Raw genomic sequence first — 9,246 nt, forward strand, 5'->3', positions numbered from 1 at the left:
CTACCCACACAAACAATTTAAATAAGTGAATCAAAAGAACACTTGGGTTTCCTTGCATGTCACCAAAACGTTGGTTTGATGAATCTTTCACTTCTCTGGCAATTTTCTTTTATCTGGAAATTTCACACTGGAATTGCTAGAGGAGAATTTAATCTGAAATAAATTAGGATATTGCTTCTCAAGAGGTGTTTCTCAGAACATGTGTCTTGAGATAATCTATAATTAAAAAAAAAAAAAAACAGAAAAAAAAAAAAAAACCCAGAAAAGGTCCATTGCTCTTCCTTTGGCCGCACATATAATACAATTGAAACGATGCAGAGAAGATTAGCATGGACCTTGTGCTAGGACAACATGCAAATTCGTGAAGTGTTCCATATTTTTATATAAATAAAATAGATTCTAAACTCAAAAGGTCTGGGAAACCCTACATGGTAAGTCCTACTTTGAAGGCATTACAATATATGGTAGTATATTAAAGGATCCAAGCATGAAATAAATTTGCTTGACTTTGTTTAATCCAGCATTTTCTAAACCAAAGTGGTGCAGAAGTGTTTGTTTTCCCCAGCCATTAATATCTCTGGGTGCTAATGTGCTAAGGAACACCGTTTGGGAATTTCTGCTTTAAGACAGTGCTGGAAGAGGGAAGGCCAGCTCATTCCTAGGAAGTCCTACACCTTTGTTGACTGCCAGTGTGGCCGCCATGTTGAACCTAAAGGAGCCATTCCTGATTTACAAAGGTTGGTTCATGAACTTTTTTCACCTAAATGTTTGTGGCTTCATTCCTCTTCCTTTCCCTATTTTACTGCCTCAGCCTCCAGACTCAGGTTCTATCCCATTCACTCCCAATTTCCAGTCTCCCTACCGCCCCCTCAACCCTGCCCCAGGAGAAATGCCAGGCTCATCACTCTTAGGTGTAGCAGGATTCAGGGAGGCCCATGCCTACTCTGTTTTTGCTGTGTTCAGGCATTTCCTCAATTGAGTAAGTTAGCTCTGCACAAGTGAGAAAATTTGTTCAGTGTGCTCCAAAGCCTATATGACATCAAGTATGAGATGATTCCAAATTTTTTGTAACATTAATATGTTTCATGGTGTTTAGCAGCCCATTTAGTCATTCTGTCTTGATGAGTGGTTGGCATAGCATGCCTAATGATGCACAAGTGTCTCTGTCTATGTTTATAAGGGCTTAGAAAAGGGCCCCATATCGCCAATAATGGCATTTGAAGGGGTTCCATATGCAGCATTTGATTTAATGAGCTCACACTGGAGGTTTTACCAACTACAGTGGACATCATCAAGGATGGTGTGACTCAAGGATTTTTACTTTATTTCTGCCCACTTCCTTGCAGGTCTCCAGATATCACTCATTTTCAGGCAAGTAAATGTCTATGGGGACCTAATATATTTATGTCTATGTCACTTTCCTTTATTTCATAGAAAATATACCTCTTTGTTCATGATGTCGAACATTTGCTACTAGGTGGTAGAGAATGTTAAGCAACTTCATTATTATCTCTCTCTAGCCCTTCCCTGCTCTTGCCTATCCCAACTTGGCTGAGTGCCCCACACCCACCACCCAGTGGTGACTCCATATCACTTCTCAGGGTGACAACCGTGGGCAAAAGTTTGGGCAGGGACCTGAGTTTGGGCAGGGATCAGAGCAGAGGCCTGATCTTATTTGGTACTTACTCCCCATAATTACCAACTTCCCAGTAACAGACAACTTATGCCCCGCTAGATTGTGAGCCACACAGTGCCTGGCTTTTCACTTCTCCACATATCCACCATGGTACCCAGCACCAAGCTCAATGCCTACTTACTGACTACTGGTTTAGCATCTCCCAGCCCATAAGGGATGGAGCCAGAGTTGGACTCAAAGTCTCTCTCTCTTTTTTTTTTTTTTTAAATTTACATCCAAGTTAGTTAGCTTATAATGCAACAGTGATTTCAGGAGTAGATTCCTTAGTGCCCCTTACCCATTTAGCCCATCCCCCTCCCACAACCCCTCTAATAACTCTCTGTTTGTTCTCTATATTTATGAGTCTCTTATGTTTTGTCCCCCTCCCTATTTTTATATTTTTATTTCCCTTCCCTTATGTTCATCTGGTTTGTCTCTTAAAGTCCTCATATGAGTGAAGTCATATGATTTTTGTCTTTCTCTGACTGACTCATTTCACTTAGCATAATACCCTCCAGTTTCATTCACGTAGTTGCAAATGGCAAGATTTCATTCTTTTTGATTGCCGAGTAATACTCCATTGTGTGTGTGTGTATATATACACACACACACATATATATATATACCACATCTTCTTTATCCATTCATCCATCGATGGACATTTGGACTCTTTCCATCCTTTGGCTATTGTCAATAGTGCTGCTATAAACATGGGGGTGCATGTGTCCCTTCGAAACAGCACACCTGCATCCCTTGGATAAATACCTAGTAGTGCAATTACTGGGTCCTAGGGTAGTTCTATTTTTAGTTTTTTGAGGAACCTCCATACTGTTTTCCAGAGTAGCTGCACCAGCTTGCGTTCCCATCAACAATGCAAAAGAGATCCTCTTTCTCCGCATCTTCACCAACATCTGTTGTTGCCTGAGTTGTTAATGTTAGCCATTCTGACAGGTGTAAGATGGTGTCTCATTGGGGTTTTTATTTGTATTTTCCTGATGATGAGTGGTGTGGAGCATTTTTTCATGTGATGGTTGGCCATCTGGATGTCTTCTTTGGAGAAGTGTCTATTCATGTCTTTTGCCCATTTCTTCACTGGATTATTTGTTTTTTGGGTGTTGAGTTTGATAAGTTCTTTATAGATTTTGGATACTAACCCTTTATCTGATATGTCATTTGCAAATATCTTCTCCCATTCTGTCGGTTGCCTTTTAGTTTTGCTTGGACTCAGAGTCTCTTAATGGGCAGATCTGTCACTCTGAACCAGTTCTGTCCCATGAGTGTGATTCTCCAGAGCACTCACCTTGCTCCTCCATGAGCCCACTTCATTCTCACTGTGATTCAACATTGATTGAAAGATAGCTGGGGCTCATAACTACATACATTGTGGTGCCACAGAGAATTACCCAGATTTTAAAAATCGTAGCTTATGCAGATAGCTTCAAGAATCATGTTTGGGGCAGGCAGGGGCCACAACTATGTGTACGAACTCATAAGGTCATATTTGTTCCAAGTTGAAAGAGATCTTTGAGGGCATTTAGAGGAACTTCCTTATTTTTATAGTTAGGAATTTGAACTCCAAAGACAGGTACAACTCAGAAACACAACTGATAAACTAAATGATGCTAGAGAATTCCTCTCTACATAAACCCAAATGAGAGAGTTCATTTTCAATTCTTGTACTGATACCTACTTTTCATTCCAGTATTTGAGTTATGTCACATTTTGATAGCTCTAATGTGATTCACAATTTTGTCGCTTTTAAAATCAAACTGAAGTGAAATCTCTAACAAAATTCTAAAGAATCTGAGACAGTGACAGGCCAAAAGGAAAACTCAATTTGGAGCCATACTTGAATGTCCTCAAAATTAATTCAAGAGCGAAATAGAACTAAACTGTACGCTGTAAGGAATTGCTAGCTCTACTTCCCCTAGCATACTTATATCAGTATATTATATAAGCATATACTTATATATGACAGACACAGACATATTAAGAAGAGAATAGAAAAATAAAAAAGCTTCTTTACATGACTTAAGCTACTCCATTAACAACGCTGCTAAACAAAGGAATTTTAAGAAATAAGAAATTAAAAACAGACATAAAGAAAACTAGCAGAGCGGCGCCACCTAGTGTCGATAACCTGAAAAGCATCTGCTCTTTCCTGCGCCCTCCAGTGGTAGAATTCACCATTTGCCATTGGCAGGAAAGCTAATTCTAGAAACACATCGTTTGGTTTCTTTCCTCCGCTCTGGATGGGAGACAGAAAGAGATTGCATTTCAATACATATTCTTAGCAAGATGTACCTTCATTCACTATATTTAAGACAAAACAACTACAGAGATCCAATTTCTGGTTGATCACACAAGTCTTCCTATAGACATGATTTCAAGAGAACTGTACTCATTAACCTTTAAAATCTGAATAATCTTAAAAGATGTCAGCCCTTCTATTCCCATGACATATTGTTCAACGTGAAATTTTACAAACACCATCCCTGTACCAACATTTTAGTAACATTTCAAAGCCAAAACAAACTTTGATTTAAAAAAAAAACAAAATAATTTATAAGTAAATGTGAGAGAGTTTGATCCAGAAATAAGATTCATCTTCCTCTGTGCCTTGGTTTACCCGTCTGTAGTGGGGAAATTGTTCTGATTCCAGTCTCCCTACCTTCCTTTAGGAGTGAGGGAGAGTTGACAGTGATAGGATTACATGAGATTGTCCCTAGATGCTAGTTAAAAGTAGAAAGTATATGATTCAGACAAAACTGAGATACTTTGTTATTTGTATTAAGAGTTTAAAAATGTTGGCATTGATGTCTAATACCAGCACTGCCTGAGTGAAGGTAAGAACAGTGCACCAAAGAACGAGATGAACTTTACTAGTCACATGATCTATCCTTTGATAAGTCATTTATGTCTGGACTCTCTACTCCATAGGGCCTGTTCTGGCTCTGATATCCTACAGTTAGATAATATGATTGCAATTTCCCTGTCTCTGTCCCAGCATAGATCGTCATTACCTCTTATCTGGACTAATGCAATATCTTCCTAACACATCTCTCCTAGCTCCAATCCATCCGGCCGAGTAATCAAGGAAGATGGGTATTTCCAGCATAAATCTCCCTAAAGTGTAAGTCCAGTCATCCCATTCCCCTGCCTAAAGGCCTGAAATGGCTCCCCATGGCATTTTGCGGGGCAACCAGCCTTAATCGGCATCTATTCTGTGCCAGACAGTATAATTGGTGCTTTCCCGCCAGTGTCATCACATCCATGCAATGATACTTCAGATTGGTGGGACATGCCCATTTTCATGAGGGTGGCAGCTGGGGGGGGGGGGGAGTCTGAAGCTCTTGGGGGTTCAGGGAACTGATTCAAGTCCCAGTGAGACAGCGAAGAGCCTGGGATGCAAATCCAGGTCTCTGGTTCCAAAATTCGTGGTATTTGTGAGCAGTTAAGGTGTATACTTTGGAGCCAGAAATGCTTGGGTTGGAGTCCAGGCTCTGCCAAACATGGTTACACACTGTGTGACCTTTGGAAATTTTCTAACCTCTCTATGCCTGTTTCCTTATCAGTAAAATGGGTGCTTAGTGAGTGTTTTGTGTTATTGTCACCACATTTTCTCACTGAGTAGGCATGAAGATCCCCCCTTAGCATTCAAAGTGCTTCTAAACTTGGTTCCAACTGGATTTCCTGTTTTTTCTCCTACTACTTTCCAAAGAGCCCAATGCCAAATCGTTCCAATCCCTCTCCAGCCCCACCCCACCCCCCATACTTGCAGGTGTATTGACCTTCCCCCCTAGATCTCTGCTTTTGCTGCTTCTGGTGTTCTCCCTCTTCAGCAAGTCTGTTCCTCCTCTCTACCAACCCCTAGTGGTTAGCACAGTTATGGGCATATGGCAAGCATGTAATAAATGTTAGGCGTTACCAGTATTATGGTAATTGATGGTACTATTAATAATATCCCTCAAGGCCCAATTCCAAACTCACCTCTTTCATGAGACATTTTCCAGCCCTCACATGGGGTGTTGTCCTCTTCTGAACTACCTGTCTGTTGCCCTACCTGCCACTCAGCACACTCTCAGGCTGTGCTGACCCATACAGTAGCTGCCGGCCACATGTGGCTACTGCACTTGAAATGAGGCTGATCCAAAGTAAGATCTGCTGTAAGTGTATGATATACCCATATCCCAAAACTCTGTATAAGTAAAAGAAGTATTAAAAGTTTCATTGGTATTTTAATGTTTAGTATTTTAATTTTATTGACTATATGTTGAAATGATAATGTTGAACAGATTAGGTTAAATAAAACGTATTATTGAAATTAATCTCACCTGATCCTTTTTCTTTGTAATTAAAATTGCATGTATGATTTCCATTATATTGCTTTGGAGAGCACTATTCTAAAGTACAGTTATTTTTAACAACCGATCTGACTAGAAGATGTAGTTCATATTCATGGTATGAAGCTGAGAAAATGCAGAAAACCACAGGGTGGAAAAGGTGGTAACCCACCACTCAGGAAGAAACGCTAATGTATATGTTCTAGGATTTTTATTTATAAATATATATTTTTTGGTAAAATATATTTTTTGACAAAGTCAAGGTCATAACCTAAATGTTTTGTTGCCTGCCTTTTTCATTCACTATAGTGTAAATCTCTTCTACTTCATTGAATCTTCATTTTTAATGGCTACATAAGTGTCCCGTTTATGGATGTACTATACTTCATTAAGCCAATCTGTTAACATGCCAGAGATCAGCTAGACCCTCACCAATCTCTGATGCCCAAGAAGGGGAAGATTAGGATTCCCAGAATCCCTTGCAGTTAGTTGTGGCCACATGACCAGCTTCTGGCCAATAAAATGTGGTCAGAATGATGTAAGCCATATGCAGCCCATAACAAATCCAGGCATTCCTCCTTATCTTTTCTGTCTTCATTTATCTGTTGGATGAATGCAGGGGTATAGATGAGTACTTTGAGGTTCTGGAAGATAGTAGAACTACAAGATAGAAAGAATCAGGATACCTAAATCACTACACGGAAGGCCATCAACTGTATCATGAGTGAAAAATAACCTTGATTGCGTGAAGCCACTGAGATTTGGGATTATTTGTTAGAGCAAGCTAGTGTTAATTCCTTTAATACCTAGTATTGGGCATTTGGATTACTTCTCATTTTTATTATTTTAATCTGCAGTGTTAGGATAAATTCCTAGAAGTAGATTCGCAGGGTCAAAGGATATGTACATTTTTACAAATTTTGGAAACTATTGGCAAAAAAAAATCTTGTATTCCTTACCAGACTGGAAGCCATTTTATAGATTTTACTTTGATTGCTTCTAAGTATCTTATAGGTTTGGTTAAATGCTAAGCAAACAAAAGGAAATACTTCCAAAATAACGGCTCCGAAGTATTGATTTTGGAAACAATGAACTGTATAGATGCCTTTAAGATATATATGTTAAATGGGGTGCCTGGGTGGCTCAGTCGGCTAAGCGTCCGACTTCAGCTCAGGTCATGATCTCACAGTTAATGAGTTTGAGCCCTGCATCAGGCTCTGTGCTGACAGCTCAGAGCCTGGAGCCTGATTCAGATTCTGTGTCTCCCTCTCTCTACCCCTTGCTTGCTGTCTCTCTCTCTCTCTCTCTCTCTCTCTCTCTCTCAAAAGTAAATAAACATTAAGAAAAAAAATTTTTTAAAGAAATACAGATTAAAGAAAAATGGCGGCAAGTAACATCAATGTGCTGGGCTGGGAGCTTCTTGTTAAAAAGAAGGTGTGTTCACTCTTCTAATTGTCATGGTGAAGCCATAAATAGCCAGTTTGGGTATGTACCTCCCACACTATGGGGTGCTGATATGCAGCTGGCCACTTGAAATGTTTCCTTTTTGCATCTTTCTGTTCCTCCATGGATTCTCTGTATGAATCTCATTGCATATATCTGTGCTATGCTTTTTTTCATGTATCACAAACAGTGATTTATTTGTAGCTACATTTAGTCCTTCAAGAAACATAAATATTAGATTTGGGACAGGTGAAGTTAAGACTACATCATCATTAAGATTCTTTCCAAATCTAAGATTCCACGTGAAAGGTTCTGCAAAGAAATGAATATGATTATCTGGTGCAAGGGCCTACTCTGTAAGAGATCACAGACCAGTCTGGAGGCCAAATTTTAGTTTATGGGGGTTTGGTTTTCTGGAAGCCCAAGCGGTGACAATAGCTTATATTTCTTTCAATCACAAACCAGTGCTGTTTCTTCATGTTAAAAATCATTGAAATAACTCCAGCCCCTCATTACCCGAAAATGCCAGTTTATGTTCAAAATTCTTTCAGAAGAATATGGTTTCACATTGAGTGCAGTTGAAGTTTTCAAGTCCTCAGGATGTTGAGAACAGCAAAACCCCAGGTTCTAGTCTTCCTATAATGAGCTAATTCTCAAGTTATTGTGGTAAAAACTTGTGTACAATGAAAAAACATAGTACATTCTAAATAAATGGGTCTCTTGACCTTATTTCTGGAAATTTTATTAATGGTTGAGAAACAATGACCACATAGGAATGAGAAAAATTTCTGTTATATCATCTCTTGAAGAAAATCAGAGTTATAGAGAAATGGATTCCAGAACACCCCAAGACAACAAACCAGCTGCAAGGTTAAAAATATTATCTATTTGATGCTGAACAATGTTGTTGGGTGTCTTTTCTCTAGGTGAACTTCTCTAGGTGAACTTCCCTGACTGCCTAGCTATGTAGTGTCACAAAGACAATCCTCATTGTGGAGGATGAAGAAGAAATTAGTGTCTTGTAACTAAATGTTATGCCTCTTGAATGGGTCAGAAGGAGATGGGCTTGGGGTGCCTGGGTGGCTCAGTCAGTTAAGCGTCCAACTTAGCTCAGATCATGATCTCACAGTCTGTGGGTTCAAGCCCCGCGTAGGGCTCAGGGCTGTCAGCTCAGAGCCTGGAGCCTACTTCAGATGCTGTGTCTCCCTCTCTCTCTGCCCCAATGCCCCCTTGTGCTCTGTCTCACTCTGTCTCAGAAATAAATAAACGTTAACAAACAAAAAGGAGGGAGATGGGCTTTGGGGAAGCCAAGCTGCTAGCATAAGAACTAGTTTGTTTTATTTGGACCTTTTCTGTTCTTCTGTGGTTATATGTAGCATCGCCTTCTCAGACTGCCCTGATGGCAGGGTTCTAGGGGAGAGTGACATCCACCAACTTCCTTTGCAATCTCTCTCTCTCTTTCATACTCAGGCAAGACCAAGGCTAAGAAACGTCCCTCTAAGGGACAAGACACCATCAGACCAGACAGCACTAGAGTATATGACACATGAGTAAAAAGAGGCACAAAGAAGTATCTTATTCTCTGAGTTGACTATCTTCCACCTCCCACCCGCCCTCCCAGAATGGAAGTTCTCCAAACACGGGGATCTCATTCTCGGGTGCCTAGAACATGAGTGGAATATAGAGAATGCTCAAAACTATATTTTTGAAAGGTAGAGAGGTAAAAGGAGAGAGCCATGAAACTCTTACTGGAGAAAATTTTTAAGGTCGAGCAAAATTGCCAGA

At 39.9% G+C, this 9,246-nt stretch overlaps 1 non-coding gene across 1 annotated transcript; it reads left to right on the top strand.

The window, feature by feature from the left end:
• The first annotated feature begins 272 nt into the window (after positions 1–272).
• LOC125161337 (U6 spliceosomal RNA) lies at positions 273–381 on the top strand. The gene has a single exon (XR_007150553.1). It is a non-coding gene; the product is annotated as a U6 spliceosomal RNA (small nuclear RNA).
• Positions 382–9,246: the final 8,865 nt, after the last annotated feature.

This window comes from Prionailurus viverrinus, chromosome A2 (assembly GCF_022837055.1).
Source record: "Prionailurus viverrinus isolate Anna chromosome A2, UM_Priviv_1.0, whole genome shotgun sequence".
NCBI lineage: Eukaryota > Metazoa > Chordata > Mammalia > Carnivora > Felidae > Prionailurus > Prionailurus viverrinus.